This window comes from Penaeus japonicus, unplaced genomic scaffold, assembly GCF_977035675.1.
Source record: "Penaeus japonicus unplaced genomic scaffold, GWHDUDI00000001_assembly GWHDUDI00000040, whole genome shotgun sequence".
NCBI lineage: Eukaryota > Metazoa > Arthropoda > Malacostraca > Decapoda > Penaeidae > Penaeus > Penaeus japonicus.
The window spans coordinates 18,316,048-18,328,547 of NW_028234442.1; positions in this window are offsets into that span (position 1 = coordinate 18,316,048).

Sequence of the window (12,500 nt, forward strand, 5' to 3'; positions counted from 1 at the left end):
GGTACGCGAGGGGCAGTTTATGAGATATGAGCCGACACTTGAAAAAAAAAAAACTACTGATCCTACGCTCGTCGGTAGCTGACACTTGAAAAAAAAATGGTACTTAAACTGCAATTTATTAAAGTCAACTGCTAATTACTTTTAAAAAATAACTACAAACAACAAACACGCTGGCATTTAAAAAAAAATCACTAACAAATGGAGAGACTCTGAGCTTGGGAGAACTTGCTAACAAAAGAGACTCTAGACTGACAGTCAGACACGTGACTAGGCAGCTGACAATGAAGATCCCAGCTTACCCTCGCAAAGTCAAAGAAACGCCCATGAATCGAACCGCGTCAAGAAACGCCTGGTAATCCAACCTTGTAATCCAGCCTGGTAATCCGGCCAAGTAACCCAACCAAGTAACCCGGCGAAGAATACCCGACCTGGTAACGAAGGAGCACATTCAACGGTACGGACTCACCCTCGAACTATCAGCCTACACTCGTGCCCCCAGATTTACAGTCCCGTGATACTCGAGACCACGGCTGACACTCGAAGGGTTTATCTGGGCCGCCCTCGTCTAACACAACCCGCCCATTCACCCTCGAGGGAGCTGGCTCATCCTCATCCTTATCCTCATCCTCTAGCGGGGTGGGAGCCAGGTGACGCTTCAAGCACCTTCTGAATCACGCCCTCTCGCCGCGAAGCCACATTTCTTCTCTCTGCTGTTTTCTCTTGCTTTCTTTTGCTTTGTTGGACTCTCTCTCTCTCTCTCTCTCTCTCTCTCTCACTCACTCACTCACTCACTCACTCACTCACTCACTCACTCACTCACTCACTCACTCACTCACTCACTCACTCACTCACTCACTCTCTCGCTCACTTGCAGCCCAATTCTCTCAAATTATGTATGTCCGTGTGTATGTGTGTGTGTTTGAGATCGAGAAAGAGGGAGGGAAGAAGGAAGGGAGAGGGAAAGAAAGAAAGAAAGAAAGAAAGAGATTTTCCTCGCCTCATCATTCTCATTTGCAATCCCACTACAGTCGTGACAAAACCCAAGCATGTGCAGATCTGTTTACCCAAGAGCGAGAGACCTAGTTTCCCCCAAAGGCCGCAGGAGAAAAGTAAAATGAAAAGTGACAAACCTGGGTGTGGAGGGATTGGGGGATGGGTAGGGGAAGGGGAGGTGGAGACAAGATGGAGGAAGGGGATGGGGTAGTGGAGAGGAGGAGGTGGAGGAGGAGCTGGAGGAAAATGAAGGAGAGGAGGAGGAGGAGGAGAAGAAAAAGAAATAGAAGGAAAAGAAGTAGGAAGAGGAGAAGGGGGAGAAGGAGAAGAAGGAGGAGGAGGAGGAGGAGGAGGAGGAGGAGGAGGAGGAGGAAAAGAAATAAACGGAAAAGAAGTAGGAGGAGGAGAAGGGGGAGAAGGAGAAGGAGGAGGAGGAGGCAGGCAGGCATAAGGTGACTTATCCGACCCACTTTCTATCTTAACTCCTCCCTCCATCCCCCAGTGCCCCTCACCCACTCCCCTTACCCCAAGCTCCTTCTAAGTGAAGTCAGGTCGAGGTCAGCGAGACCGGGAGGGGGGGTGAGGGGCCATACGGGGCGGAGGACGAGTTAGAGAGAGAGAGAGAGGTCAAGCGAGTTCACTGTCAGGATGTGCCGGAGGGGACGGTAAGGGGAGAAGAGAGGGGAGATGAGAAAGGCAGAGAGAGGGAAATATAAGAAAGGAAGAGAGAGGAAAGCAAGAGAAAGAGTCAGGTGAGAGCCAATTATTGGAAGAGGCCTAAGACATAACAAGGAAAAAAACTATCATGGAAAAGGTACTAGTCGAATAGGCCTACACAAAGTTTTTCAAAAGAAAGAAAAAAAATCCTTAAACAAATCAACGCAATAAACACACGAAAATCGTTAAGAAATCACCCAAAATATATAATCAACAAATACAAAAATATATACTATGCTCACACAAAGCTATAACATACACCCTCTTATCCCTCTTCCCAACGATAAATCGACAAGAGAGAAAAAGCTAAATGATACTCGTGAAAAAAAAACGAAAAGAAAACGGTCCAAAGAACGAGATCCCCTTTCATTTCTCTCTCTCTCTCTCTCTCTCTCTCTCTCTCTCTCTCTCTCTCTCTCTCTCTCTCTCTCTCTCTCTCTCTCTCTCTCTCTCTCTCTCTCTGCCAAAGTCTCGAGAACATGTAGGAAGGGCTTTAAGCCGGAGCTTTACCGCGCCATAGAACACTACATAAAGTTGCATCCTCCCTCCCTTCCTCTCTCTCTCCCTCCCTCTCTTCTCCCTGATCTCTACTATCCCTCACCCCCTCTCTCCCTCCCTCTTCTCTCCCCTATCTCCACTACTCCTCATCCCCTCCCTTCTCCCTCAGCCGAGCTCATACCTCCGAAACTCTTAAACTAGGAAGGTAAGAGACAAGGGAAGTAGAAAGAGGGGGGGGGGAGGAGAGTGGGAAAGATGAGGAGTAGGTGGAGGAGGGAAGAGGAAGGAGAAGGAAGGAGGAGGGGGGAAACATATTAATAAATGATTCTGAAAAAAATACTCGAAAACAACACCAACAAAAACAATAATAACAGTAATGATTACAATAACAATAGGAATAAGAAAACGAAGATGATAATGATGAATACGAAGATAAAGAAGACAAAGACCAAACATCCCAAAAATAAAAGAGAGAGAGAGTGAAGGATAAAGATAGGATAAGCTCGATCCAGCTGCCCCTACTTTACTGACCCCTCTCACTACCAGTCCCTCTTCGCTCTTCCCTATCCCCCTCCCCATCACCCCCAACACCTTTCTACTTGAGTGATTCTCCCCCCTGTACCTTCTCCTTGCCCCCTTCCTCTACCTATCCCCTTACCTCTTCCCTCTCCCCTGTTCCTTTTCCCTATCCCCTCCCCCTCTACATCACCCTTCTATCCCCCACAACACCTTTCTCCTTCCGTGAATCTTCCCCCTGTCCCTCTTCCCTTTCCCACTCCCTCGTCCTCTTCCCTCCCCCTCCCTCTTCTCTCTTCCCTAACTCCTTCCCTACCCCCTCCCTCTTCTCTCTTCCCTACCCCCTCCCTCTTCTCTCTTCCCTAACCCCCTCCCTCTTCCCTACCCCTTCTTCCTCCCTCTCCCCCCCTCCCCCAACACCTTTCTCCTTCTGCGAAAACAAGAGCCAGCGAGAGGAGTCGGGTGTCAAAACAAGGTGTTCGCGAAGGCAGGAAAGGATGTTGAGCTACAGGAAGAAAGAGGGAGGGAAGGGGAATGGGGAGAGGAGGGAAAGAGGGAGGAATAGGAGAGGAGGGTGGGAGGAGGGAGAAGGACGAGGAGGAGGGAGAGAGGAAGGATACACATATGCATATCTAGTTAGATAAAGAGGTATGACGTATATTCTCCCTCTCTCCCTCCTTCTCCTTCTCCTATGCCTATTCATATGTATACACTGTATATAGTATGGATAAACTTATCAAAATCAAATTCAAAATCAAAATTCTCTCTCTCTCTCTCTCTCTCTCTCTCTCTCTCTCTCTCTCTCTGTCTGTCTGTCTGTCTGTGTCTGTCTCTCTCTCTATATATCTCTTACACACACACACGCTCCCTCCCTCCTTCCCCAACTTCACAAATGGGAATTCGCCCTGACATTTCCTCAAAGAATAATAAAATTAAAAGAAAAAGAAAACGAGCGAGAAAAAAAGACACATGTTCATTTGCCAACACCTCCGCCTCCCCCCATCCCCCCAAAAAAAAACTATATTCCACGTGTCTTGCAGAGAATTAACCTCAACCCGAGAAAGTTCACCGCCAACGAAATTCACTTCCTTTTGGGCCATTTCCTGAATTTAGAAAGTAAAGCGATGCCGCCGCCACAGTCACCGTGGCTTAGAAAATGGAATAGGCCTAGGCGAGGTTTCATTCTGGTTTCATTGGTGGTGGTGAGGGTGGTGGTGGTGGTGGTGGTGGTGGTGGTGATGATAGTGATAGTGATGATGATGATCAAGATATGATACTATGATGATATAATGATATGTTAATATGATGAAATAATGATAACGATCACGAAAATTATACAAACATTAATAAGGACAACGGTGCTGATACTGACAACAGTAACAAAAACAACAACAACAACAAATCGAACGATAGAGCGAAAAAAAAACAGCAACAGTGATCAAAAAGCAAACCAAAGACAAAGAGGGAAGCAATGGGAGGAGAAACCCCCAGCCTGGCCCAGCCTCCTTTGGAAACTCGCTTCACATTCAAAACACGGATTCCGGACAAGGGGAGGACAGAAAGGGGAAGGGGAAGGGGAGGGACGGGGGAAAGGGAAGGAGGGAGGGAAGGGAAGAGGGAGGGAGAGAAGGGCGAGGGTGGGAGGGATGGAGGGAAGGAGAGAGGGACGGGCGGAGGGAAGGAGAGGAGGGAGAGAGGGACGGGCGGAGGGAAGGACAGAAAGGGGAAGGGGAGGGACGGAGGGAAGAGGGAGGGACGGAGGGAAGAGGGAGGGAGGGAGGGAAGGAAGGGGAGAGGTAGGGAGGGAAGGAAGGGGAGAGGTAGGGAGGGAAGGAAGGGGAGAGGTAGGGAGGGAAGGAAAGGGAGAGGGAGGGAGGGGAGGATAGGGGATGAAAAAATGGGAAAAGGGGAAGAAATAATAATGATAATGATAATGATGATGATGACGATGACGTTGCTGTATGTCTATGCATCTGCACATATATATGTATAAGACCTTTATGCATGTATACGTATATGAATGCACGTATCTACACACTGTCCTCTTCTTCCTTCATTCCCTGTCTTTCCCCTCTTTCCTCAAGGGAAAAAAGGCGTCCAGTTCGCTTTTCCATCAGTGTTTGTCTCCCGATAATAAAAGCCAATCTCCGGCCCCGCTCAACGCCCCCTCCCCTCCCCTCCCCTGCCCCCTTACCCCCCCTCGTCAAGCACCAACATAAATAAGAGTGGCCTGGAGGAGCTTTGCGCCAGGTGAGAGAGAGAGAGAGAGAGAGAGAGAGAGAGAGAGAGAGAGAGAGAGAGAGAGAGAGAGAGAGAGAGAGAGAGAGAGAGAGAGAGAGAGAGAGAGAGAGAGAGTGAGAAGGAAGATAAGAGAGAGAGATGATAGAGAGCGAGAGCGAGATAGAGAGAGAGAGAGAGAGAGAGAGAGAGAGAGAGAGAGAGAGAGAGAGAGAGAGAGAGAGCTCAGGCATGGGACAATGGGGGTGAGGATGGGAGAGGGAAAGGGGAGATGGGGAAGGGGAAAGGATGATGAGGGAGGAGAGAGAAGGGAGAGGGGAGGGGGAAAGGATGATGTGTGTGTGTGTGTGTGTGTGTGTGTGTGTGTGTGTGTGTGTGTGTGTGTGTGTGTGTGTGTGTGTGTGTGTGTGTGTGTGTGTGTGTGTGTGTGCGTGTGTGAAAGTAAGCGGTTATAAGATAGAAGAAGAGTGAGTGAGTGAGAAAGAGACAGATTATCCACATATCTAAAGCATATACAATACAAATATACATATACACATAAACACAATAATCCACCCGTAGCCCACACACACACAAACTCGGCCTACACACACATGCACATCAGTCACGCCATCCCAGCTGCTTTAAAGCTATTTTTAGAAAAGAATACGGCGTGAGTGACACCCTGAGAAGGTCTGGGGAGAAAGCTGATGAAAGTGATGTCCTCCGACCGTGAATTTTGATCTTAAGATTTCTTTCACAGCAAATCACTTTCGGGTGCAATAGGGCATTGGGTCATTCAAAGCGAGTCAATGTCGGATCGAGTTCCCGGTAATTGCTCAATTGGTACCTGCTTATCTTGAGAGCGCTTTCTCTGATATTTAAGGTAAAAGCAGAACGGGAAACGCCAATTTCCTAACGATTCCCAATAACATTCTATTCTATTATTATTTATTTATTTATTTTTATTATTTTTTTTTTTGCAATACTCGAGTAAAAAAGATTGCTATAAACGATTAACTCTGTAGCACCACTAACCAAAGCCATTATCAAACTTCCGACGATCTTTCAAGCCAATTATCGTCTCTTTTTCATCTCCCACCCTCCTCTGCCCTCTTTATCCCCCCTCATGTCTTCTCTTCTTTCCCTCTTTCCTTGAGATAAAGACCTACCCCACCCCACCCTCCCTTTCCCCTGAGACGAGCCACCCCACCTTTGCAATAGGCCTAGGGAACTGACTACGCCCTCACGTGTAGGCCTCTCAACTTCTTGTCTCCTTTACCTCGTGTCTTTTTTTAGTCTTGTGAGTGTCTGTGTGTGTGTGTGTGTGTGTGTGTGTGTGTGTGTGTGTGTGTGTGTGTGTGTGTGTGTGTGTGTGTGTGTGTGTGTGTGTGTGTGTGGTAACGATAGAGAGAATGAGTGAGTGATTGAGAGTGAGATAAAGAGAGGCGAGAGAGAAGAGGGGGGAGATAGAGATAGAGATAGAGAGAGAGATGGAGAGGGAGAGAGAGATAGAGAGATGGAGAGGGAGAGAGAGATAGAGAGATGGAGAGGGAGAGAGAGATAGAGAGATGGAGAGGGAGAGAGAGGGAGAGGGAGAGAGAGAGAGAGAGAGAGAGAGAGAGAGAGAGAGAGAGAGAGAGAGAGATGAGAGAGATGGAGAGAGAGAGGGATGGAGAGGGAGGAGAGAGAGAGATGGAGAGAGAGAGAGAGAGAGAGGAGAGAGAGAGAGATGAGAGAGGAGAGAGAGAGAGAAGAAGGAGAGTGAGAGAGAGAGAGTAGAGATAGGCTAGAGAGATAGAGAGAGAGAGAGATAGAGAGAGAGAGAGAGAGAGAGAAGTAGAGAGAAGGAAAAGGCGCTATGAGAGAAAGCGCGAGAGAAAACGAGAAGAGAAAACGAGAGAGAGAGAGAAAACGAGAGAGAAAGAAAAACGAGAGAAAAGAGAACAGATATAGAATATATATATATATTATTTATAAATGAATAGAATTATATATAGATATATATATATAGAGAGAGAGAGAGAGAGAGAGAGAGAGAGAGAGAGAGAGAGAGAGAGAGAGAGAGCGAAAGAGAGAAAGCGAGAGAGAGAGAGAAAGAGAGAGAAAGAGAGAGAAACAACGACAGAAAGATAAAAAACAAATACAAAATACAAAAAAAAAACGCCAAAGACATCAAAAATGAAACGGACAGCAAGCGACATCACGAGCATGTATATACATCCGAGAGAACGTAGTCAAAGCACGGCGACCCCTAAGGGCATTCGAGCATCTGTTTATATATCAAGAAGGAGCATTCGCCATCATCTTCCCTTGCTCAATAAACATGTCACGTCAATAACACACACATAAGAACTCATCACTAATATTCATCACACCTGGGACAGCGTGACATCTGCAATATATTGAGAAAACTGAACGTCTTACGACACAACAGGTACGTCTGTTGATGCAACGATATACAATTACAAAACCACTGACAGCAGATATACTCCGACACCTGGCAATACTTTTGTGTATATTTTAGTAACGTTTTAAAGGATCGAAACGAAAATATGATTTTTTTTCGTAAGTGAGTGCAATGGATAGTTTCTCTCTCTCTCTCTCTCTCTCTATAACACATGGGTGTAGTCTAAACAGTGACGCATACCCATTTACACACTGTATAAAATAGTATACATGAACGAACACATGTGTATATACGCATAAACATACACACAAATCCACATGAACATACACAAAAATATTTAAGTACACACATAATAAACACATAAACATACACAAAACTATACACATAAACATACACATACACACACATTAAACACACACATATACACACACACAAGTAATAAAAAAAACACACGCACACAAAGCCCACTCTTGCCCCTCTCAATGTCTCTCACAAAACGCGTACAAGCTCCGTCTACGCTCGGGTCACACACAACAAGTCTTCTGTAGTATGTAGTATGACGTCCCCTTGGCTATGTCTTGAGGGACTGCGGTCTGTCGGTCTGTCTGGGCTTTGCGGACGCGATCAGCTGTCTCGAGTTCGGAGCTTGTGTCTTTTAAAAATCGCTTTGTAGTTTTTAGAAGCTTGTATAAAATTCGAACGGGTCGCAAATAAAAAGTTGGGTACGGCTCGCTGTTGGGGGGTTGAGGTTCTGTTACCCAAGGGGGAGAGGAATGTCCTTTTTTGAATGACCTAACGGCGAAGCTTTCTGACTCGTGCTAAAATTCATAGGCACAAGGAGAGCCAACAGCGAACACGCCAAACTTTTAACTTTGGAATGCACACGGTTTATCAGGCGGGTGGACTTACCTTGTGTTGAGAAACGGGTCCTAATAAGACTATCAATCCGATGGCGATATATATCCTCATTTTGGCGATGCTAAAAAAGTAAAAAGAACACTTTGTGTGGCAGTAATCCAGAAAAGAGCGCAACACGTCCTCACACCATCACTTCCAAACGTGCACTGAGCTGCCACTACGCGGCGCATGCGCAGAACGACGGCCTTTGTAGGGGATACGAACTCACTATTAATGTCATACTTGTATACCTTTCTACTTGCCTTTTAGATCATACTGCATATTCATGGTACATTATCTTTATTAGAAGTATTCCCGAGATACAACCGTGAATTACATACAATTGACGCTGAACGTTGTTTATAGAAAAGTTCTAAGAAAACATCGCTCTTTCTCCGATGCTTATGTGACCGAATATCTTACTCAGCATATCTGGCATGTTTCTCTCTTATTCAGTAACTGAGAAGATAAAGCCAAGTGCATAAAATTTACTATGTCGTATCCAATTGGACACTATATCTTACACTCTTAGCAACAAAGAAGAAGAGCGAATGTAGTATAGATGAAAATATATATATCACGAACTACTGCATAAATATCCAGAAATTCCAAACTGTCAACTCTTCTTACAAAGGTCACCTGCTTTCTTTTTATTTTTATTTTTTTTCACGTGGAGGATCAAGAGCACGCGTCCGCTATTTTCATGAAACCTCGGATTTTACCTGAGAATTTGATGTGTATTTGTGATAGAAAATCTCCTAATTGCCGTAATAAATAAATATATATATATATAATATTTATAAATAAATAATTATTATACATATATAATATATATACATATATGTATTATATATATCATATATATATGGTATTATATATATATATATTATAATATATATAAATATAATATATATATATGTTAAATACGCGGTGCGTTGTGCTGAGTGTGCTGTGTGTGTGTATTCCTCTGTCTATGTATATATAAACACACAACTCACACACATCAACATACACAACACACACAAACAACACACACACACACCACACAACACACACACATATATAATATATATATATATATATATAATATATAAATAGTTGCGTATATACAATATATATTGTTGCATAAAACTATATCAAATATATACGGTGAGTATATATGCTATATCAATATATCTTAGATCACATATTTATCTATATCTATCTATCTTATATATATATATATGTATTATATTATATGTATATATATGTATTATGTAATAAAAAATACTGTGTGTGGTAATATATATCTGTATTGTGTAGGTATATGTATATATATATATATATATATATATTACATATAAATATATATATGTATATATATATATATATATATATATATATATATATATATATATATATATATACACACATAAAAAAAATCTAGTACTTTACCGTACTTGACAAAAAGATTACATACCAAAAAAATAAATCAAAGGAACAATTTCTCGAATCGATATCCTAACAACGGGAGCGAAAGCGAAGAAAAGCAGCAACATTTCTGCTTCGTATTTCAATCCAGAGTGTCTCGCGTGTCCTGCAAGAATGAGTCAAAACAGTAAGCATGAGATAAGTCATACTGCGTAAACTTCTAATCTGATCACATAAATAAGGCGGAATTCTAATGAATATGTTCGTGACTTGACGTTTTTTTTTGTTTTTTTTTTTTAGATTCAGTTACCAATGGCCGCCCTGCTCGTGGACGCTCCATGGTGATTACGTCTTTGTATTTTGTGTAAAAGTTTGTGATTTGTATGAAGAGATGTGTTTATGTACACACACACACACACACACACACACACACACACACCACTCCACACAGCACATACACACTGCACACACCACACAGACAACCAATATAATATATATATAATATAATATATATTCATATATATATATATATTATATATATATACATATATATATATATACATATATACGTATGTGTAGTACGTGTTTGTTTACGTGTGTGACTGTGTGTGTATGTATATATATGTATATGTATATGTTATATATATATATATATATATATAATACCTATATTATATATACAAATATATATTATATATATAAATATATATATATAATATATATATATATCTATATAAAATATATATATATGTGTGTGTGTGTGTGTGTGTGTATGTGGATGTATATATATATAAATTATTATATATATATATATATATATATATATATATATAATATATATGTGGTTGTGTGTGTGTGTGTATGTTATGAACATATACATATACATACACATACAATACCACTTTCACGCCATATCATAGATAATATATATAAATATATATATATATATAATATATATATATATTATATATATGTATATATATATTATTACATATAGATAATATATAATATATATATTATATATGTAATATATATAATATACATACATATAAGATATATATATTTAATATAATATATATATATATATATTATATATAATATATATGCATAAATATTTATGTGGTTGAGATATCCTGTCAGCTGCACCTAAATCTGATAAGCGGTTAACTCATTTCACAGCTGTTATGGTGTCTAATTCTACGCACAAGTAGCCATTTCCTCAACTGGGAGTTTCGTTTCCCAATTTGTTGATCTTCATGTATTTTTCCTGCTATGTACATGAAGTGTATTTTTTTTTTTTTTTTTTTTTGGTACTGAACTCCTTTTCACTCTCTCTCTGTCTGTCTCTGTCTGTCTCTCTCTTTCTCTCTCTCTCTCTCTCTCTCTCTCTCTCTCTCTCTCTCTCTCTCTCTCTCTCCTCTTCTCCTCTCTCTCTCCTCACCTCTCTTCATATATATGTATTTATATATATATTATAATAAATATTTAAATAGATATGACACCAATGGGAACACAGGACATCGCGTAGATTGCGTCAGTGCTCGATTCTGTTCCCTTCCGCTGATTGTCCATGACCCGCAGATTGGGGGGAATCTTCTCTCATCAACAGGCTGCCTAATTTCAACCTTAACAGTGGTTTTCTCCTGCTGATGGTCTCCGATCCTCACATTTCTCCGCATGTTTCCTTACCCCGGACACCCTTCACACAGAGCCGGACCCATCGCTTACCTGATATGAACCTGCCCTGTTCGTTCCTGTTCCGCTGCGCCTCCGTTTACGTTTCCTGCTCTCGCTTGTACCCTTTTGCACGTGTTTCCCCTTTTAAGGCCTTTTTATTATACCCTTTGTTCTCTTTCTCTCTCAGACCTGAAGATGGGTTCCCGATGGATCCCTGAAATGTTGTCTATTTCAATAAATCTGTTTTGTGTATAGTGGGTTTATCTGCCATTATACACGGTAAGGTCCTGTTTTGAAGCCGTATATATATGTATATGATATATATGTATATATATATATATGTTTTATATGTTATGTATATATATATATACAATAATATATATATATATATATATATATATATATATATATATATGTATATGTATTATATATTTATATTATAATATATATATATTTATATATATATATATATATATATAAATATATATAATATATATAAATATATATGTATATATGTAATATATGTATATATAATATTTAATATAATATAATTATTATATATGGTGTGTGTGTGTGTTTTGTGTGTGTGTGTGTGTGATTGTTTGTATGTATGTATGTATGTGTGCGTGTGTGTGCGTATATACATACAGATCTATAAATGAGAAAAGAAACGGAGAGATGGAGAGACAGAGAGATATTTTAATTGTCACTAGTCTCCAATGAAAAAAAAAAATAAAAATAAAAGATCTAGCGACTTGTTATGTGTAATCTTCAATTGAGACAAATAGTATTATTCAACTATAAGCGATGCTCAGCCCCGGAATTCTCGTTTTTAATTTTAATCAACTCAGGGTCTCACTGAGTTATAATTCCTGTATTTTTATATATTGAATAAAAAATGCTTCAAAAATATCAGTAAGTAAAGTGAAGATACAACCCCAAAAATAAAAATGTTCACACACATCACAACCAAAATCATCACAACGTTCTTAGCTTAGTCATGTACAATTTTTATTCATTTACTCATGTAGTCAAAGGCTTCTGAAAATTGCTCCATCTTTCCAATTACTCACTCTTTTCCTATTTCTTTTTTTTTCTTTTCTTTTTTGTTTTTGTTGTCCATTATAGATTTTTTTTATTGGTTCTCCCTTGAAGTTTTAATTGC